At 40.6% G+C, this 22,912-nt stretch overlaps 1 protein-coding gene across 1 annotated transcript in view; it reads left to right on the forward strand.

Annotated features, from left to right (window-relative positions):
* The first annotated feature begins 17,072 nt into the window (after positions 1 to 17,072).
* Positions 17,073 to 22,912, forward strand: part of CEP162 (centrosomal protein 162) — a 423,542-nt gene continuing 417,702 nt past the window's right edge. The window contains 1 exon segment of the mRNA XM_029595494.1: positions 17,073 to 17,207. The gene's annotated coding sequence lies outside the window, so the exon portion shown is untranslated.

A 22,912-nucleotide genomic window follows, 5' to 3' on the forward strand; every position in this document is an offset into this window, starting at 1 on the left:
TAGAAGGAGTTTCTGGAAAACCACCTCAAGGCATACAAAAACCTTGGCTACAACACGTCACTAAAGATATATTTTTTTGAACTCTTATTTAGATTTTTTCCCACCAAACTGTGGAGCAGTGAGCGATGAGCAGTTTCACCAGGACATTGTAACAATAGAAAAACTGTATCAGGGCAAATGGAGCACATCAATGCTTGCTGCACAGTGACGAGATGTTTCATTTAATGAATACAAGAAACAAGCCAAGGAGAGCAGAGTAGTTACTGAATAAGGACTAAACTATGTATATATATATATATATATATATATATATATATATAAATAACAGTTTTTGACTTTTTGTTTCATAGTAAATTTTATTTTTTTAATCCTTTTGCTTATTTAATTTTTAAAGTGTTACATACACAGGGCAAGTGAATTAGTATGCAACCATAAATGCATGAAAAGACCTAAGATTTCAATTTCTGATTAAAACTCTATCTACACACTAGAAAGACATAAAATGTAAAAACAAATATCATGGAAACAGTAGGCAATCAGCTGGTTTAATTGTCATATTTGAAGTCAGCATACCAACATCAATAATAAAATGGCACATTTCCACAGTGAAGCAGACGACTTCAAAAACTTTGTATAATCAGTGTTATTGGAACCTTTATATTTTTTTAATTCAGAAAACATCTTTAAACATTTGTGTTTCCTGTTATCTGAATGTATTCCAATAGATGTTCTTAGTGGCAGCTGGATTATGGTTATGGCTGTTGAGTGTGAGTTGGCATTCTGTGACTATTTTAGTTTATGTGCATATTATTTTATTATGGTTTTTGATGTTGTACACTGCTTTGAGCAACCTTTTGAAGGCGAGGGATGCAGTTTATAAATCATCAAAATAAAATAAACTCTGATGTAGTAGCAGACTGTGTGGTACAGCCTTTGCGGTGCCTAGCCTACAGGGTGGTGCAGGTTCTGCTTGGGCCATGATTACCTTTGGTATGGGGGTAAGGAGAGGCATACCAGATCAGAATGTTCAAGGGTATCGCCAGAATTTGTGGTAAGCTCTTTGGAGGGAAAGTAGAAGACAGCATTAGCCCAGTCCATGCTGAGGTCAGGAAGCTAAGAAAGACAGTCCAGGGAACCAGGAAAAAGGCAGGAATGAAACTAAGATAGGAAGATTCAGGAACAAGGAAGGAATCAAGGAAGTGATGACAGACTAAGCCAGGAAACGGCTGGAGCACAAAACTTCAAGAGGTACGGTAATATCCCAGAAGATTGTTATCCCAACAAAAATTGGTTTCTAGAGTGGTCCTTAAAACCTCCTACCAATCAGAGCATTTCCCCTGCTCCACTAAGCAGGAACTTTCTGGCAACAGCAGGATACATATAAATTAAGACTGCATCAACACATGAGCCTCCTATGATTCTAGTGAAAGTTCCCAGTCTCTTCCTTCCAGAATCATGCGGTTCAAGAATTGCTAGTGGCACGAGGGGAGAATGATCAGATGCTGGCATCCTTCTGAGTCAGGGCAGCCAGATTTCTTCCTGGGTCTCCCTTTTGTATGCTCTTTTCTGTCCTTAACCACATCCTCTCACACCAATCTTTGAAGATCCTTACTGACACATAAGATGGCAATGCTGCCCTGAATGTGCTGATCTTGGCTCATCTTGGAAGCTAAGCAGGATTGGGCCTGGTTAATGCTTGGAAGGTTCTAAAGACCCAGCCACATCAGCTTTTTTGGTCTCCTGGAATTCTCCACTCATCTTTGACCTTCTCACCTGGAGTGTATAAGTTCTCCCACTTCTTCCCTCTACAGTGACAAGCAACCCCCAAGTACCCAGGTTTAGTGGCATACTCTTTGTAAACCAGCAGGAAGAGGCAAGAGGAAGAGGCAAGAGGAAGAGAGCAGAGCATACTAATTTTAGCATGCTCATGCTAATTATTGAGCCCTTGGTAAATAACATGCTCATACTATTTAGCCAATACATTTTGGGTTTTTGTGCACAAGAACAGCATGAGCAGGCTGCATCTAAAAATTTTTATCACAAGCACACATGTAATTCTTTTTGCATCATTCATTACTGGTTTTGTGTGAGTTTTATTGCATAGGCCCCGGTGGCCCATACGTATCAAGTTAGATGCATTCAAGTCCTAGAGCAATTTCACCTGGCTCTTCCCTTAAATTGAGGGTCCAATCAATAAAAAAGACAAGGCTTCTTCTACAATACTACAATTGTCAAAATCTCCAGGACTGGAGACTAATTATAACTCCCCTCCTCACCCCCACCAGTCTGACTATAAACCAGCAAACACAAAATCACACTTCACCTTCTGGGTACATCCATCTTTTGCTAAGTAGTAGGAAGAGTTAGCAATGTTAACTTCTTTTTACTGGAAGAAGAGGAGCCCCTAGTGGCTAAGTAGCTCTCAACTGTCAGGTGCTAAGGCAGCATGCTTAAAGGGCAAAATATCTTGTGCCATGCTACTCTTAGACTGATGAAGTTCACTTAGAGATATCTGAAAGTTTCTATATAATTTTGCACAATCTAATACTGCACACAACTGAAAAACTGCCGTTAAAATTTTGACCAGGCATTCAAAGTGCATGCATCTTCCCAGTGGTAGGCTACAGAAGTGAAACATGCACTTATAATAAAAAGAAAACAAAAATACTTGGTTTTGAAATATGATGTTACAGATGAATCGTGAAGATTAGCTGAAAGGATATGATCTAAATGAAAGGGTGCATGAGATAGGAAGTGGAAGAATCCTAGTCAAAAGGAAATGAGATTTTCTGTTCAAGTACTCAGAGGTTCTGGTGGCAAATTAGCTAATTTAGTAACAGAGGGCCTAAGAGACAGAGTAATCAGAGAGCAGCAGTCTGGCACGATGACATTAAAAACTGGTCAAAGAGATGAAAACCTGGGCGGAAAAAAGAAGGAAGTTGAAAATAGATAGAACTAGTGAACCACAGTTGCCAACCTGGGTATCAAGGACAGTCCTTGGTGATGATTAAAGTGAATATAAGTAACACACTTCACTTCTCTTACCGATAACGTAACTCATATTGTATTTAGTGCTGCGTTTAATATGTCATAGCATTTCCTTTCCAGCTCTATGCTCATCTGACATTTTTTACACTTGCCCTTTTATTATATGCACTACACTCTGCTGACCTCTAATGGTGGACATGTAAAAAGACACCAGATTGTGGCAGATGAATATGCACCTTCATTATTTATTATAATAAAGGGAAAGGAAGGGAAAATTTGTGAAACCAGCTTTAAAATGTGACTTAAACATCAATCTTGCTTTGCTGTCCAATATAAAGAAGTTTTATGTCTACTTCGATGCATATATCTATATAAAAGTGCATTGACAAAAATAAATCTCACAGGGAATTTTGGCTTTTGAGTCCTTTAAATCATCTTCTCGTCATTTATTACATGCTTTTCCAACTAAATAGCTCAAAGTGAATACAAGTGTGATTCTACATTTAATTAAAAAATTTTCTCAGTGGAAAAGGGTAAACAGTGGAGTGCCTCAGGGATCTGGACATGGACCAGTGCTTTTCACTATATATATAAATGATCTGGAAAGGAATACGACAAATGAGATTATCAAATTGGCAGATGATACAAAATTATTCAGAGTAGTTAAATCACAAGCGGACTGTGATACATTACAGGAGGACCTTGCAAGACTGGAAGATTGGGCATCCAAATGGCAGATGAAATTTAATGTGGACAAGTGCGAGGTGTTGCATATAGGGAAAAATAACCCTTGCAGTAGTTACACAATGTTAGGTTCCATATTATGAGCTACCACCCAGGAAAAAGATATAGGCATCATAGTGGATGGAGAAGGTACAGAGAAGGGCAACCAAAATAAGAGGTTTGGGCTGTTCAGCTTGGAAAAGAGGTGGCTGAGGGGGGATATGATAGAGGTCTTTAAGATCATGAGAGGTCTTGAATGAGTAGATGTGAATCGATTATTTACACTTTCGAATAATAGGGCAACTAGGGGGCATTCCATGAAGTTAGCAAGTAGCACATTTAAGACTAATCTGAGAAAATTCTTTTTCACTCCACGCACAATAAAGCTCTGGAATTTGTTGCCAGAGGATGTGGTTAGTGCAGTTAGTGTAGCTGGGTTCAAAAAAGGTTTGGATAAGTTCTTGAAGGAGAAGTCCTTTAACGGCTATTAATCAAGTTTACGTAGGGAATAGCCACTGCTATTAATTGCATCAGTAGCATGGGATCTTCTTAGTGTTTGGGTACTTGCCAGGTTCTTGTGGCCTGGTTTGGCCTCTGTTGGAAACAGGATGCTGGGCTTGATGGACCTTTGGTCTGACCCAGCATGGCAATTTCTTATGTTATTATGTAGTGCATAGATTTCTAATGATATTTTGAAATGGGGGAAGGGGCATCAGCTTACATGCATTTGGGGTGCAAGACTGGAAGATTGGGCATCCAAATGGTAGATGAAATTTAATGTGGACAAGTGCAAGGTGTTGCATATATAGGGAAAAATAACCCTTGCTATAGTTACACGATGTTAAGTTCCATATTAGGAGCTACCACCCAGGAAAAAGATCTAGGCATCATAGTGGATAATACTTTAAAATCGTCGGCTCAGTGTGCTGCAGCAGTCAAAAAAGCAAACAGAATATTAGGAATTACTAGGAAGGGAATGGTGAATAAAACGGAAAAATGTCATAATGCCTATATCTCGCTCCATGGTGAGACCGCACCTTGAATACTCTGTACAATTCTGGTCGCCGCATCTCAAAAAAGATATAGTTGCGATGGAGAAGGTACAGAGAAGACCAACCAAAATGATAAAGGGGATGGAACAGCTCTCCTATGAGGAAAGGCTGAAGAGGTTAGGGCTGTTCAGCTTTGAGAAGAGACGGCTGAGGGGGATATGATAGAGGTCTTTAAAATCATGAGAGGTCTTGAATGAGTAGATGTGAATCGGCTATTTACACTTTAGAATAATAGAAAGACTAGGGGGCATTCCATGAAGTTAGCAAGTAGCACATTTAAGACTAATTGGAGAAAATTCTTTTTCACTCAATGTACAATAAAGCTCTGGAATTTGTTGCCAGAGGATGTGGTTAGTGCAGTTAGTGTAGCTGGCAATTTCTTATGTTCTTATGGGGTGAGAAGGGATTCAGGTTGTATATAATTGACAGCTCTGCTGCTGTAACTGTGATGACATTCTCTTTTCTCAGGTAGCAGCTTTTAGACACAGAAGTATTTTTCGTATAACACTGACATATATAAATTAGCTTAGGACATGTTTTTCTCATAAGTTTAGCAAAAAAGATTTATATATTTGCCTATCATCTTTAAAGAAGCAAATTAAATTAATTCAGTTTGGCTAAATTAAATGCTCCCCAAATAGCATTATGCCCTCAAAAAAGAATAAATAACTTTTAATAGTGATAATAAATAAAAATATTTTTTTCTGTATTATGGAACTTTGTTCCAGATGCCATTATTATTATTTAATGATTTTATATACCGACATTCATTGGGAATATCACATCGGTTTACATTGAACATGAACTTAACTAAAATCGCTTTACAGGGAACTGAAAAACATATTGACTGCCCACACATTGATTGTATCAAAGAGACTCTATGGGAGTGCATAGCTCAATGATAAGTTTACAGAGCCACCAGGGAATGAAAAAAGAGATCTTGGAGTGAGGCAATCCCTGAAATATGTAGACTTTTTTTTAAATTAAAAGTTGTTTTCTTCATCTGGATTGCATGTAACACTATGGGAGCCACTTTCGGAGAGTCAGAAAGAGTTAAGGGGGCTCAAAGGGAGAGACGGAATTGCTATCAGCCTGCAGTGGTGAGGCAGATTGGAAGCAATGGTAACTCTCATCCCCCATTCTCTCAAATTCACCTTCCCTTTATCTCTCCCCGCTTCTAGCCTTCCAGCTCCCTCTGCCTCTAATCAATTCTCAGATCTTCAATTCCTCCTCCCACTGCCTCTATCTCCAAAGCTGGGACTCCTGTTGTTTGACATATTGGTAAATGAGCTAGAAAAGGAAGCAAGGTAATCACATTTGCAAACAATACAATTGTAAAATTATGCAAAGTAGTTAAACCATGAGAGGATTATGAGGAATTCTAGTGGGACATTGTGAGACTGTGAAAGAGGGCATTTAAATGGCAGATGAAATTTAATACGGACAAAAGAAAGGTGATGCACGTAGGGAAAAATAATGTGATCTATGTATGCACGATGGTGGGTTCCACATTAGGAGTCCAGGAAAAGGATCTTGGCGTATTTGTTAACAATACATTAAAACCCTCAGCTCATTATGTAGTGTTAGCCAAAACAGCAAACAAAATGTTAGGAATAATTTGGAAAGGAATAGATAACAAAACTGTGAATATCAAACTGACTCTGTATCGAACCATGATATGACCACACCTTGAATACTGTGTATGGTTCTGGTCGTCATATCTCCAAAAAGATATAGCAAGACTAGAAAAAGAGAATCCAGCATAGCTCTCTGCTTCAACGGCAGGGGAGAAGAAAAACTGATACTACACGCATATCCAGCATAGCTCCCTGCTTCAACGGCAGGGGAGAAGAAAAACAACCAATAAGGGCTGAATAACATAGTCTGGGTAAAACAAATAAGCATGGGTGTAGCTTGCTTATTGCGGCGGTTACTTCCCCTACTACCCCTAACTAATCAAGCTTGATATTTCACTTGGATGCAGCTCCATCACTGCTCTCTACATTAATGGTGGGGGTGGAAGGGAAATAGAACCAAAGAGCTAAGAGAAACAGATAAGTATGAGAAAAAATGTGTGAAGCTTGCTGGGCAGACTGGATGGGCCATTTGGTCTTCTTCTGCCGTCATTTCTATGTTTCTATATAAAAATGATTACAGAGATGGAATAGTTCCCTTATGAAGAAAGGATAAATAGCTTAAGGACCTTCAGCTTGGAGAAAGGGAAAATGAGGGGATATAATAGAGGTTTATAAAATATATGGTATGGAACAAGTTAACAGGGAACTGTTATTTGCTCTATCAAATAGCACTGTGACTAGGGGACACTCCATGAAACTAATTAGTGGTAGAGTTAAAGGAAATGTAAGAAAAGATGTTTTGTCAATGCGCTATTAAGTATTGGAATTTGTTGCCAGAGAATTTGGTCAAGGCTAGTATAGCAGAATAAAAAAAAAAAAAGGATTTGGATAATTTTCTGGAGGACAGATCTATAAATAATTACTAGCCAGATAGACTCAGGTGTCTCCACCTCTTACTTCAAGGACTGAGCAACATGGAATGGGCTTTTATATTGGGATCTGCCAGGTACCATGATGGCAGAGAAGGAATAAAAGACCCACCTAATTTACTCAACTTGCTTCCTTTTGCAGTGTCATAAAGCATGGTTGATTCTTCGGCTTTCTTTAATTTCTTCATTACTAAAAATCCTCTGTGATTATCCTATCTATGCCTTCTTCAATTCCATTACTGTTTATGAATTATCACCCTTTCTAAGAAAAACTATTTTCTAATATTACTCCTGAGTCCTGACCCTCATAGCATGACCTCTTTTACTAGAAATTCTTTTCAACTGAAAAATGATTGTGTCTTGGCGGTTTATCTTTGAGATATTTGAATTTCTCCATCACATCCTTTCTTTTGCTTTTCTCCTCTAGGGTATTAATATTTAGATCCTTAAGGCTCAAGGGCTTTTGGTACAGATCCTGCACCATTTTGGTAGTCCTTCTCTGGGTTACTACTATCCTATCTGTATCCTTTTGGAGGATACAGCCTAACTTGCACAAAGACATTGTATCCCCTTCTTGGGTTCAGAACACCTAATGTAGAGGTCATAGCAAGTCCCAGGACCACATTCACTGTCCTGGACCACCTCTCTCTTTCTTTCCAATCTCACCGCAGTAGCAGGAGACTGGGAGGCCGTGGTCCAATCCAGCAGGGAGGAGGACAAAGCTTCCGAGACCCTTGGTTCTAGTGGCATTCTTACTCAATCTCTCACTTTCCGTATCCTGCACTGTACTCATTGGTATAGATCTCTCTTCAGTCTCTCCATTGATGAAATAAAGAAACTCAGGCACAAAGAGGAGAGTAGTGTTCAAAATGAAAAGGGTTTACTGACGTTTAAAGAAAAGTATCTATGCGAGGACTGCAAAAATAATCATCATGAAAACCAAAATAATCACTCCCAAAATCAAACTCCTTGTCGATCCTCAATCTTAACCAGTGTCCTTGTCCTAATATTGGAAAAGGGAAAACAGCGCCTCAAATTGGTCAAAAACCTCCACAACAAACTCTCTTCAGTCCAAAACTCTCTTCCAAAGCCTTGCAAGCTCTTGACTGTTAGATTATTTATTTATTATTATTTATTATTTTTATATACCGACATTCGATCTCAATTGAGATATCACACCGGTTTACATTCAGGTACTGTAGGTATTTCCATATCCCCAGAGGGCTTACAATCTAAGTTTTGTACCTGAGGCAATGTGGGAAGGCAGACTCCAAAATTGCTCCTACTCTAAAGGGGGACTTTCCTTCAAGGTTGGATTACACTCTCAAAATCAGGCTCTCTCTGGAAGTCCAAAAACCTCTCCTCTCTTCACTCATGGAAACCTGCTTTTGACCCAGGAGGGCACAAGAAAATAACATTTTATCCTATCCTTTTGTAGAAAGCTGAGGGTCCACCTGAGATTTCCACACTCCAAAAAGGCAGGAAAACAAAACTCTCAAAATTAGCAACAGCAACTCCAACCTAACTTCAAAACACAAGAAGAAACGCCTTCCCTCACTTCTCACTGTGGGATAGCTGAGTAAACTGAAGGCTGCAGACATAAGGCACACTGACTCCAAACTTCTTTCTTAAAGATTCCAGCTTTATAATTCACACAGCATTCACTTCAGGACAGAGATACGTCAGGAGCTGCCTTCTCCTGGAGATGTGGAACTGCTTTTCCTAGATGGGCCCACATTCTTAATCTTTCTCACCAGGATCCCGGCCACAGGAGGAACAGAATCTATCTGTTCCTCTAGCTTTTAAGGTGGACAATCCTAGATGCATGGTCCCGCACCGGTTAAGGAGGGTTTTCAGGGACACTCCTCTCACTCCTTTCCTCTGAGCTGAGCATACTCAACCCCCTGAATATAAAGGGGAACACTGATCAGTCCCAATAACAGGAGAAATGGCCGTCACTTAGGGAGGATCAAAAAATGCAAAATTTCTCCCAGCAAATCAAAAGGGGAAAAAAGTTAGCACCCTTTGCAGAAGAGGACCAGAAGGCTCATCTGCATACTGCTCCCAGCATTTCCCAGAAGAGGAATCCAGAAGTCATAGCGAGCAATCCAGATTTCGAATTCCATAAACCCAGCTTCCAGAGGCCCCACGCTCTTTGCAGTAGAAGAGGACGAGAAGCGCGCGCCATTTGGTGAGCAAATTTTAAACCTCTCAATCCTTTGAGTGACGATCAACTTAATGGTGGTTGAAGAGGATTGGTAAGTATAGCCTTGGAAATTCTTAGACTTAAAAAAGTTTGGAGAGATGCTTAATAGTGGGATATATTCTTTAGAGTTTGCATGTTTCTGAGATAATAAGCAAGCCAGAGGGTGTTAATTCTAGTGTCTGTCTTTCCCACCCACCCACCCCTAGTTCAACCTTTGATTTTTTTAGGCAAGAGTCACTTTCTCAGTAAAAATCAATCAGGCTCTTTTCTAAATCATACTATTACACCAGCCCTTATTGAGAGTTTAATCATCCCCTTGTAGGTCACTAGCAGATTAAATAGTGAATACACTATAAATTTTAAGTACTCTAATTCCAACTCCCTTAGCAACCTAAACTTAACTAGGAACTCATCAAAATTTAGATTAAGGCAGCAGTCCAAGGGCTTTCTAGTCTTTTGCATCGAGTGACACATGTATGATTTTTTACCTGCTGGTGAGAGATCGTTTATGTGCACCTGGTGCAAAGAGCTCCTGGCTTTCAGACAATGAGTTCCATCTCTGGAGGCTAGAGTGGCAGACCTGGAGGAGCTGAGGCAAACAGAGAGGTACATTGATGAGACCTTTAGGGGACATAGTAGCTAAGTCCCAAATCCAGTCTGGGAGCCCCAGTGCTGCCTTGGATCAGAAAGGTCTCCCAGTTGGATGGCATTACCCTGGTATAGCAGGAAGTGATCCTGTAGCAAGGACCTGCTCTCCAGGCGATGTGCTGTCCTCTTGCACTGAGAACAAGTCTCCCAAGACTACTGCCCATGAGGGAAGGGTTAGGTTGGCCATCATAGTGGTGATTTGATTAGAAATGTAGAAAGCTGGGTGGCTGGTGGACATGAAGACCGCCTGGTAACTTGCCTGCCTGGTACGAAGGTGGCGGACCTCACGTGTCACCTAGATAGGATTACAGACAATGCTGGGGAGGAGCTGGCTATCGTGGTACATGTGGGCACCAATGACATAGGAAAATGAGGGAGGGAGGTTCTGGAAGCCAAATTTAGGATTTTAGGTAGAAAGCTGAAATCCAGAACCTCCAGGGTGGCATTCTCTGAAATGCTCCCTGTTCCTTGTGCAGGTCCCCAGAGGCAGGCAGAGCTCCGGAGTCTCAATGCATGGATGAAACGATGGTGCAGGGAAGCGGGATTCAGTTTTGTAAGGAACTGGACAACCTTTTGGGGAAGGGCGAGACTTTTCCAAAATAATGCTCCACCTTAACCAAAATAGAACCAGGCTGCTGGTACTAACTTTCCAAAAGGAGACAGAGCAGCTTTTAAACTAGAACAAGGGGGAAAGCCAACAGTCACTCAGCAATGCATGGTTCGGATGAATGTATCTTTGAGGATACTAATAAAACAGGAAAGTCAAGGCAGCCCAACAGAGAGGTTCCAATAAATGCAAAAGTAGCCCCTGTGCCTATAAGTAAAAAATCACCTAAGCTAAATTATCAATATCAACTGAAAAGAAGGTTGTTAATACAAACAAAAAATGTACTTTGAAATGTATGTATGCCAATACAAGAAATCTAAAAAGCAAGATGGGACAGTTAGAATGTATAGCAGTAAATGAAGAGAAGGACATAACTGGCATCTCAGGGACCAGGTGGAAGGAGGATAACCAATGAGACAGTACTAGATCAGGGTACAAATTATATCATAATGATAGGGAGGATCAACTTGGTGGGGGTGTGGTACTTTATGTCCAAGAGGGCGTAGAGTCCAACAGGATAAAGATCATATAAGAGACTAAATGCTCAGTAGAATCTATATGGGTAGATATCCCATAGGAGTAGACTATCGTCCACCTGGCCAAAATGATCAGACAGATGATGAAATGCTAAGAGAGATCAGAGATGCTAACCAATTTGGTAGTGCAGTAATAATGGGAGATTTCAATTACCACAAAACAAATGATGAGCAAATGCTGCACTTCAAGTAATATCGCAATGTACATACAGTGCAGGAGGATGTAGAATCCTGACAAAACTGATTCAAACAGTCTTATAAAACAGGATGTTTTTTTTATTTTTTCAATATGGCAACTCCACAAGGTATAACCTTGTGGAGTTGCCATATTGAAAAAAAAAACCATCCTGTTTTATAAGACTGTTTGAATCAGTTTTTGTCAGGATTCTACATCCTCCTGCACTGTATGTACATTGCGAGATTTCAATTACCCCAATATTGACTGGGTAAATGTAACATCACGACATGCTAGAGACATAAAATTCCTGGATGGAATAAACGACTGCTTTATGGAGCATTTGGTTCAGAAACCAATGAGAGACGGAGCTATTTTAGATTTAATTCTTATTGGAACACAGGATTTGGTGAGAGAGGTAATGGTGGTGAGGCCATTTGGCAATAGTGATCATAACATGATCAAATTTGAACTAATAACTGGAAGGGGGACAATATGTAAATCTACAGCTCTAACACTATTTTCAAAAGGGAAACTTTGATAAAATGAGAAAAATAGTTAGAAAAAAACTGAGAGGTGCAGCTGCAAAGGTTAAAAGTGTAGAACAGGCATGGACATTGTTTAAAAATACAATCTTAGCAGTGCAGTTCAGATGTATTCCATGCATTAAGAAAGATGGGAGGAAGGCAAAACAATTACTGGCATGGTTAAAAGTTGAGTGAAAGAGGCTATTTTAGCCAAAAAAAATCCTTCAAAAATTGGAAGGATCCATCTGAAGAAACAAGGAAAAAGCATAAGCACTGTCAAGTTAAGTGTAAAAGATTGATAAGCCAGGCTAAGAGAGAATTTGAAATGAAGTTGGCCGTAGAGGCAACAACTCATAATAAAAACATTTAAAGATATATCCGAAGCAACAAACCTGTGAGGGAGTCGACTGGACCGTTAGCTGACCGAGGGGTTAAAGGGGCTCTTAGGGAAGATAAGGCCATTGCAGAAAGACTAAATTAATTCATTACTTCTGTGTTTACTAATGAGGATGTTGGAGAGATATTGGTTTCGGAGATGGTTTTCAAGGGTGATGATTCAGATGAACTGAACCAAATCACTGTGAACCTGGAATATGTAGTGGGCCAGATTGACAAACTAAAGAATAGCAAATCACCTGAACCAGATGGTATACATCAATAGAAAGGTAATTGTGAAGTCAATGGAAAAATCCAACCAAAAAACAAAAACTTCACTACTATATATTTCATAAATGATTTCTCACGGATGTTAAAAATCGGAAGAAAAAAGACCTCAGCACCTCATGCTTGTTCTAGCTAGAACATACAGCATTTGAGAGGTAATTTACAATCATAGGTCTTAAAAATACCTCCAACCTCCACGTTCCTTTTATTAATTTTGAAAATAAGCATTTTTATGTATTCATTTTATGTTTTCTTAAAAATTGCACATTTAAACTCAAGCTGTGCTCTCCTGATTGAAAGTTGAAAACAGATACTTCTTGAAATGTAATTCTCATACACATTCCGGAGTCAATTACAAATTAAACTTATCTTACTGTTGCATTGAATAATGCTAGTGGTAAGCCAGATGTGCACTGTATCCATTGAACCAAACCGACGTCAGCTAGATTGGTAGCTCAACCCAGACAACTTGAACCGCGGGCTGTCCCCTCTGGGTAGGCAGGTTGAACATAGCCTGTCGGGTGAAAGGCGCGTCTCCACAGGCTTTACAGGCCGCACCGCGAGGCATCGCAAAGCAGCTGAGGAGAAAGGAACAAAAACATTTTTTCCCGGGCGGAAGCAGTGGAGAACGGGCGCTCAAACATGCAGCCGTGTGTTCAGAGGGAGAAACAGGTCCTGTAAGTCCTGGGGCGAGTGAGCTGGGCTCTCCGGTATCACCCTGACTAGGGACCATGCTGAAAGTAGAGTTCTCAACCCCTAACAGCGAAGAATCGATACCAGGGGGGATGGTCCCCTCAGGACCTGCCTACTCCCTGGGAGGCTAAATGGACGTGCTCCTGCTGGCTGACAAAAAGGCCTCTTTTTTTTTTTTTTTAAAGAAACACTAACAGCACACTAAAGGATCATAAACCAAATCCCTGTGAAAACACTGTCTCTTTTTTTTTAAACTAGCTACAGACTGTAAAATTTTGCACCTCCACCATCTGCTGGAGACAGAGAAATACTGAAGGACTGTGGGTGGCACCTCAGGGTCTAGGGCAGAGTCGGTCAAATCTTCTCTGTCTCCATCTGCTGGTGGGGAGGCAAAACCCAGGAGTCTGGTCTGATCGGGTACATACAGGGAAGTGTACATTTACATTTAGCCTTGTGACTGTCATGTGTGTCACGCATGCGAGAGCTATCTATCAGGTGTGTCCTGACAGAAAAAAGGTTGAGAACCACTGTCTTAAACTTTTAACAAGACTTTAAGAAGTACTTGCAATATTGATAAGTGATACTAGTAGCTGTAAAGAATATTTCCATCATTCACAACATCTCAGTAAAGTATTGTTGGAAACCAGTCAGCTTCCAGTGGACTTTTTGCTGCAAAGTAACTTTAGCTCTTATCAGTGCTGCATACAAAAACTGTGAACTGGGAATAAAGAGTCTTGAAAGTAATCTTTTCCCCTGCTCAGGGAACCCATGAAGATTATGACACGTTAATAAGGGAAGTTTACCATCTTAAACTATAATTTGAGATATGGCCTCTAGTACAACTACCCAGGTACAACCAGCACAGGAAAAAAAAGCAAATGTTTATTTATTTATTTTTCTATACCGATGTTGGTGTATACCTTCACACCGGTTTACAATATTCCTTAAAATAAAATAAACATAAAATACATAAAAAACATAAACTACAATATTTCATAAAAAGCAGAATATGCTGAAAATTTAAACTGTTCATAAAAATAAATAAAATTTCAATCATAAAAATACTAAAATTATATAAAATTATATAACACATTAAAGTACTCAAATTTAAGAACGGAAATCATAAAAGAATAAAATAAACTATGGCAAAATCCTAACTGGCTTCTACTTGAAATGCTTGTACATACAACCAGGTTTTCAGTGCTTTCTTAAACTCTTTTAATGCTCAAATCAATATATATCTTATCTATCAAGAGCCAAAAACTTCAATTTTTACACTTGCATATCGTTAGCTGTTATCTAGCCTCAATATTAGTACCCCAAAATTCTAACTGGCTACAAGTTAAGGAACCCCTCCCTCCCTAGCTGGATGAAATCTTTTTCAGATACACAGATCTCTCACAAAAGCTACCATTGGATTTTCTTTCATTTCAGTTCCCAAATTCATCTGAATGAGCCACCCTCACACAAGAAAAGTATCTTGTCACTTGAGCTTGTTTGGAATTTGATACTGAAAATTAAGAACATAAGAAAATGCCATACTGGGTCAGACCAAGGGGCCATCAAGCCCAGCATCCTGTTTCCAACAGTGGCCTGTACCAGAAGGACTGATCAATTTCTTTTGGGAAGGAAACAGAATGAAAATGTAAGTAGTATGGTTTTGGCTCCCCCATGTGGCAGACTCAAATGGCATGCTCTTGATTTTTTATTTTATTTATATTCTTTTTGGCATTTCAAAGCAGGTTATATTCAGGTTCTGTAGGTTTTTACTTATCCCCAAGGGGCTTGCAATCTAAGGGCCTCATTTATTAAGCATTTTTCCTGTAGACAACAGAATGGGAGAAAAGCCTTAGTAAATCAGACCCCAAGTTTGTACCTGAGGCAATGGAAAGTGACTTGCCCAAGGTCACAAGTAGTAGCAGTAGGATTTGAATCATGGCTTCTCTGGTTTACAGAAACCCCTGCCATCATTTATAGGTGTGGATTTCTGAGTTGGATTTTTTCAGTTGACCCCTTTTTGGGGCAGCATGTCCTTTGCTGTTTTTAGTTATGTTATGTTGCTTTGGATGAGGACTTGGGGGTCTCTGGGATTAAGACCTGGGTAAAGAAATGGAGTCAAAGTGCCTTGTCCCATATTTGGTCAATGAGTTTTGGAAAACTTTTTATTTGAGGAGGAAGTTTTTCCACCCTTCCTGACTCTTGTTTGGTTTCCCTTTTGTGTAAGACTTTGCCATTTTTGTACTTTTTTTGGCCGAGTACCCTAGGGCCCCAGGGAGGGAAGCTGTTCTTTACTATCTAAAGGAAAGGTGTCTTTCACCTAGCAAGAACCCCAGGGATCATCCTTGTCCTCAAGCTGACATGGATACACATGAATTAACTGGGAGAAGGCACACTGGGAGAGAGGAGAAAACCAGAGGCACCAGCTAGGTTCATCTACTATCATTTCAAATGAAATCTGAAATTAAAGAGGAACTGGTCAGTACCAGCCCGATGCTATACAAGGCAGGAAGGAGAATACAGTATCACCTACAGGAGAGGTAGGAAAAATTGGCACTTGATATTCATCTAGGTGAAGGAACTATTTTTCTACCTATTTCAGTGGGAAAGAGTGAACGTTACTTTATTAATTGGCTGAAGATGGAGATAAATTACTAAAGAAATTGGCTTTAATGTCTTTGGTGGAAGGTAATGTCATAAATTTATTAAGAAATCAAAATGTAGACAACTGGACTATATATATATCTCAAGAGCTGTAAAGAACCTTTTCGTTTATTCCATCAATTATCAGTAAAACTTGGTTGAAAAATATCTCAGCTTCCAGCATAATTATTACTGTCTACTCAAAATACTGTTGACAATGGACGAAAATACTGTTTACAATGGACGAAAAGGGGCTAAGATCTAACCAACACACAGGGCTTAGAAGTTCATCTCCCCCCTGCTAGGGAATTATGAACATTTTTGACATCTTGTTTCAAGAACTGAGCGGTTAATATCTGGACTGAAATAAACTATTAAGGTGGAGATGCAGAAATCCATTGCTTATCTATGGGATAAGCAGTATGGAATCTATCTACCCTTTGGGACCCTGTCAGGTACTTGTGACCCGGATTGGCCACTGTTGGAAATAGGCTGGACGATTCTTTGGTGTAAGCCAGTTTGGCAAATCTTATGTTTTTATGAGGATGTGCACTCCTGCCCCCCCACCCCGGTCTCCCCACACGGGTGGGAAAATGCGTTTACTATTATTTCAGTATCTAAACAAATGACTAATAATATTCCACCTTTCATGAGACTCCAGAACAGGCTACATTCAGGTAATTGTAGCCCTGTACAACAGCAAATAAATCATAAGCTAATTCACCTTTACAACTTTCTCTTACAAACTTATCTAATAAGCTTAACTATATATATACAACTATAAAATCTTAACGTAACGGTAACAATTTGGGAAAAAGCAAACACCATACCATTTTACATGAGCCAAAACTTGCCTGGTGTACACTACATTCTACAAAAACGTATTTTTCTTTCTGAAAAATGCACATCCATAGCGAGAGAACTCGAGACAAAGCCCCAACTAACACACGTCAACAACGGCGATTAATAGCCGGAAAAAAAAGGTGAGAGCGAGAGTAAAGTAGGATCGGAAAGCATTCAAGTTGCAACACTGGTGGGCAGGACTAGGTGGACCTATGCGGCTGGCTAGCGGTTCATACCCACGCTGCACTCCCGAGTCACGTGGCCGGAAGCTGTTGCTCCCAGGCAACAGGGTCATCATTGACGTCATAACCGGGCGTTTACAGTTCGGCGGTAAAAAATAAAAGAAATAAAATTGTCGTTTCTGGAAGGAGTCTTGCTTTTCCAACTGCAGCATCGGATGGTAAGTTGCTGAGGTGCTTTTTTTTTTTTAGTAGCCGTTCTATGTAGTCCATGGCAGTCCACTTTTATAATAAATTCTGCGCTGCAGAGGCGAGGAGGGTAATACCCGATGCACAAAATCGTCTCATTCTCTCATGGATTCCATTTGGAGGATAGACTATTTCACTTGGGACCTGCTTATTTTTTAATCCCTTGTATTTATTTATTCCCCAACCATTCCCTTATCGAATAGATAAATAGAAGTGTGCCGTGTACCTAAAAATTCCCCAACCTATATTCTGAGATCTCTGCTGCTTAAAAAGAAGCCCCATGAAAACAGTTTAAAACCTGTCGTTAGATCACGTGAACGTGTTGCCATAGCAACCGGACTCAAACGACACGTGCTCTTGGGTCAGGCTGTCTTGAGAGGTTGGGACGAGGGGAACCCCGTGTGTACTGCAAGAGAATAAGTGACAGCAGAACCTGACAGCTAAGACCTTAGAGGCCTGTTCTTAAACTAATGCAAACTGGTCTGGTGTTCTGGCAACCCAAGCTATGTACCGTGCATTAAATTACATTTTTAGATCAAACGCGCAAATGTGCCTGATAAAAAAAAAAATATTGTGAATGTCTAGAAAATCGGGCCTTTTGCTCTTTTGGATTAAGCATGGGCATCTCTGGCTGGAAAGACTATGGATATTAGCTACTCAGATGCTACAGGCCCATTGCTTGGGCCAGCAAAATCTTTCCAGTCCAAGTGGCTTTGCTGACAGTTCCCCACGTGGGCTTCCAAATCCTGCGCCTTTTACTTATGCTCACGGCCCCTGTTTTTTTGCAGCAGAGTTTTCAAAATTCAGTGGCAATTGTGGCAAATTTGCATTATTTTTCCTAAAATTTTACATCTCTCACTATTCAAAAAATTATTTTTTTAAATTGAAAAATGTTAAAGGGGATGGAAAAACTCCCTTATGGGGAAAGGCTAAATGGATTAGGGCTCTTTAGCTTGGAAAAGAGAAAACCGAGAGGGGATATGATTGAGATTTATAAAATTACTAGCTGTACCCGGCCACGCATTGCTGTGGCAGAGCCTGGTTAAGTGGAAAAGAAAGAAAAGAGAAAGTGCATGGCTGTAATATGTTTAATTTTGCAATGCTTGTGGGTATACAATATTTTTAGTTGTTCCATTGTTTGTGCATATATAGAGATTGTCAGGTTTGCCGACTCTTGAACATGCAACATATAATTTTCCATGTGAGAAGCAATCTGTTTCTAGATCTAAACCGCAGAGTTGTAAAGATTGTCCTTGAGCTTTGTTGATGGTTATTGCAAACGCCAATCGAATTGGGAATTGCAATCTCTTAAATTGAAATGGTAGATCTGTTGGAATGATAGGGATGCAAGGAATGAGGACATCTTCACCTTTGAAAGGTCCTGTCAAGATTGTTGCTTCTATGACGTTGCTCATCAAATTTTTGACAGCAAGTCGTGTGCCATTGTAAAGTGTTGGCTGGTTGATATTTCGTAACATGATAATTGGTACGCCGATGTTCAATTGTAGTATGTGAGGTGGCATGCCTGGGAGGTCGAGTGAATTAAAAAATTCTGTGGGATAATTAACTGCTTCATAAAGTTTGATCTTCGGCAAGGCATTATTTGGCTTAAGTAAAGCAGATGGCTGAACGGTCTGTTAAATGACCGAGGTGAATGGGACCGCAATGTCCCAAGAAAGAGTGAAATGCAAATGAAAGTAATGTATTTTTTCCTAGCTAAGACGCCCCAGACCATAAGACGCACCTAGTAGGATGCAGAGTGTGAAAAGAAAAAAAATGAAAATAGTTGGTGCTAAAATGTGGTCTGTCCCTGGGTGTCTGGTCGTGTTATGTAGTAAAATAGGGGAGTGGCTAACCAATTTTTTACTCCCCATTTTGTTTTGCGGTTTGGGGAGGGCTATTTCGGAGCCTTCCCCAGATCATGCAACTTTTGTCTTTCTGTTTGTGTGTGAACCACCCCCCCATCACAACCGTTCTCTGTAAATAACCACCCCTCACCCTCCTGCCCCCCCCCAGCCCAGCAAAATAAAGTTACCCACCCTCCTGCCATCCCCAACAGTTGCCGAATGAATGAAACATCCCCTCCATTGTGACCCCTCCCCAAGATGTTTGCAATTAAAACAGTACAACCCCCCACCCTCCAGACCCCCCGAGCCCTGATACAAATCTCTGTTGGTGGAGCGGGCGTTCAGGAGTGGTCCGGGAGTGATGTTTTGGCGTTGTGCCGTCGGCTGCTAGCAATGAAAATGGCTCTGACGGCCCTTTGCCCTTACTATGTCACTGGGGTCCAGCAATGGCAGTGGTAGGTCCTGTGACATAGAAAGGGCAAAGGGCTGCCGGCTGCCAGTCCTGAAAATGGCACCGACGGGCCTTCGCCCTTACTATGTCACATGGGCTACCGCTGCCATTGGAGTCCCCGAGTGGCATAGTAAGGGAAAGGGCCGTCGGTGCCATTTTGATTGCTGGCAGCCGATGGCTGTAGTCCAGGCGATGTGTCCTGGACCGCTCCTGGCCCCCCGCTGGAGCTGCCAGGACTTTTGTCAGGTTTTGTGTGTGTTCGGAGTGTGTGGGAAGTAAAATAATTTGGCATGTGTGTGGGTGGTGTGAGGATGGTGGTGGGTTCTTAGCTGTAAAGGAAATTTTATTTTATTTATTTATTTAAACGGTTTTATATACCGACAACCGTTTGCACATCGTGTCGGTTTACATGTAACTTATAACCAGTGTATATATAGGCATTGCCTTTACAATGAACAAGAAAACAATAGAACGCCGTGACAGAGTAAAAACTGGATAATTAGATAAATTAGAGGGAGTTATCTTCGCTGTATAAGACGGCCATACATTTTCCCCCCACTGTTGTGGTGAAAAAAGTGGGCGAATGTGTGAAAAAGGAAGGGAAACGACCTGGAATGGCGAAAGGGTGTAGCGTGTGTTTGTGTAAGGTGTAACAGATGGTGCTTACGTCCAGCAGATGTCGCTGTTTTCAGGAAAAAATGTTTGGACCTTTTTTACCTGTCACAGGTGTGACATATCTGTAATGTAAGTACAGAAGAACCTTCCCGTGTGCGAAAGGAAGGTTGTGTCCAAATTTGAAAGCAATCGGTGCAGTGGTTTCTGAGATTAGCAATTTTGTACAAACTATTTAACATTTTTACTTATATAGATAGATTAGTGGAATGGAATGGGTAAATAGGGAATGGGTATTTACCCTTTTAAACAACACTAGGACTAGGAGAAGCTCTATGAAACTAGCAACCAGCAGCTTTAAAAGTAATTGTAGGAAGTACTTTTCACTCTGTGCACAATCAAGCTGTGGAATCTATTACCAGAGGATGTGGGCGAGGCAACTAACATAGTGGAGTTCAAAGCAGTTATTAGCCAGTAGACTTGGGAAAGCCAGCGCTTATCCCTGGGAGTAAGATACAAGATCAACAATTGGAGATCTGTCAGGTACTTCTAACCTGGACAGGCCACTGTCTGAGACAGGATGCTGGGCTCAATGGACCGTGGTCTGACCCAGTATGGCACCTCTTATGTTCTTATATATTCTTAAAGGTTGTTTAAAAATTATATAAAATATACTATGTACAAAATCAGCTATCAAGCAAAGACATATAAATTACAAACTTTTAACAGTAAATTGTCACTTTTGTTTTGGATTGAAATTCGGTGCAACCATCCTTTTTAGATTTTCTTGAGAAAGTTTTTTGTGTGTTTCTGAGAATATGAGCTTATGTGTACTGAAGCTGTGCTCAGCATCAGCAGAATTTGTCATGCCGATAATTTAAATTAATTGCCATCCTGCCAACTGTACCACAGGAATAACTGCAGACTTCCAAAGTACATCATTGTCTTTGTCAGCTGATGTATGGTTGGCTACACTTGCAGGTATGAGAATCTTTGTCTAAAGATGGAATACTTCTAAAGTGATATGCCTCCATTCAGGAATTATATCAAAATTGATTTTTGTTTGACTTTAAAAAAAAAAAAAAAAGAGATTTCTCTGAGAACAAGCAGGATGGCAGTGATGTCATCCGATGGAGCCCAGCATGGAAAAATTATGTCAAACTTTCTAGAACTGAGCTTCTCTGAGCATGCATTATACCATGCATCCACGTGGGGCCCCCTCAGTCTCTTCTTTCCTGAGGAGCCTTGTGTGTCTGAATTTCCTGAGGAGCCTTGTGAGTCTGAATTTCTTAGGAAAATAATCTTTTTTTTGCTGTTTTTTTTGGTACTTCATTGGTTCTTTTTTGTGGTATTGCACGGTCAACATGGGGTCCCTCTCTGGTTCTCCCCTTATCACTCATTGTTTTTGGGTAAGTTTTATTTCACAGTCGATCCCTGGGGCAGTGATGTGTTCAGTGTTTGCCGGCATCTAGTCCGCCACCTTCTACTTCGAGATTGCGTCCCTTTTAGTTTGAGATGACATGTCCACATTCAGGTTTAAGAGGTGCCCTCAGTGCACAATTTATTTTATTTATTTATTTAAGAGCTTTTATATACCGATGTTCATGTACTGGTACATATCACGTCGGTTTACTTATAACCAAAGTTGGAAATTACATCAAACAAGAAAATTAGAAAAAATTTGAAAAATTACATCGAACAGGAAAATTAAGAAACAAGATAATTACATTGAGTAAGAGGGTGCAAATAACAGGGCTAACTTCGTGAGAAATTATAGATAAAGCTGAGGAGGACTTAAAATTTAAAATTATTACAAATAAAAATGTCAACAAAATTTAAAATTATAAAATTATTATAAATAACAAATAGCGGACAACAAACTCGGAGTTACGACCGACTTAATAAGCATGAGTGCAAATTAAAGTACAGCTAACAGGAAATTTATGTATACGGCATCAGACATCTGGTGTAATGGGGTAAGAAATGCGTGAATCAATCCCAAAGGGAGAGACCTTTAAGTGAAGGCTTTTGTAAAAAGCCAAGTTTTGAGCTTCTTTTTGAAAGAAGGACCATATCTATCACGGACCCCCATGATAGATGTGTTCTCTGTCTGGGGGGCATTGCATAATGTTTGGGGTTGCAGCAAGTGCGCCCAGATAATCCCAAAATGACGTAAAATCCGGCTCAACAAGATGAAATGACTCTTTGAGCCTGCTAAGTCCAATTCATTGGTATCGAGGGTCCTCGGAGCCGCACTGATGGACACTGAACCATCGACATCGGCGGTGCCATTGGGTGCCAGGCATGCCGGAGACAAGCCATCATCTTCCTCCCCTAGGCCGAAGACATCTGGTTCATCATGTTTGGCTTTGGCACTGGGGAAGAACCAATCTGAGCATCGAGGGAAGCCGAAGAAGCATCTCCATGGTGAGAAGTTGTTGCGCCTGTCGGTTGCAGATGGCTGCGACCTTTGCTGCTCACCTCTTTTTGCCCTACAGCTCCAAGTCTAGGGAGGATGACCGCCTCGACTTCTGCACGCCGACCTCCATGGGGTTCCCGGGACGGTGCTGGCTCTCCTGGCAGCCATCTTACTTCTAGGGTGACCTAGGGCACGCGTGCGCCTGCCCCTGTCTTAACCACGTCATGGCGGGAACCTCGGGGGTGTCCCCACCGCATGATGTCACTGCCTACGTGTATATAATCTCATTGGGCCAGCATACCATCGAGTTAGCAAGAATTCCTATCCTGCTCAATTCCGCCATTCTGG

This window comes from Rhinatrema bivittatum, chromosome 3, assembly GCF_901001135.1.
Source record: "Rhinatrema bivittatum chromosome 3, aRhiBiv1.1, whole genome shotgun sequence".
Classification (NCBI taxonomy): Eukaryota; Metazoa; Chordata; class Amphibia; order Gymnophiona; family Rhinatrematidae; genus Rhinatrema; species Rhinatrema bivittatum.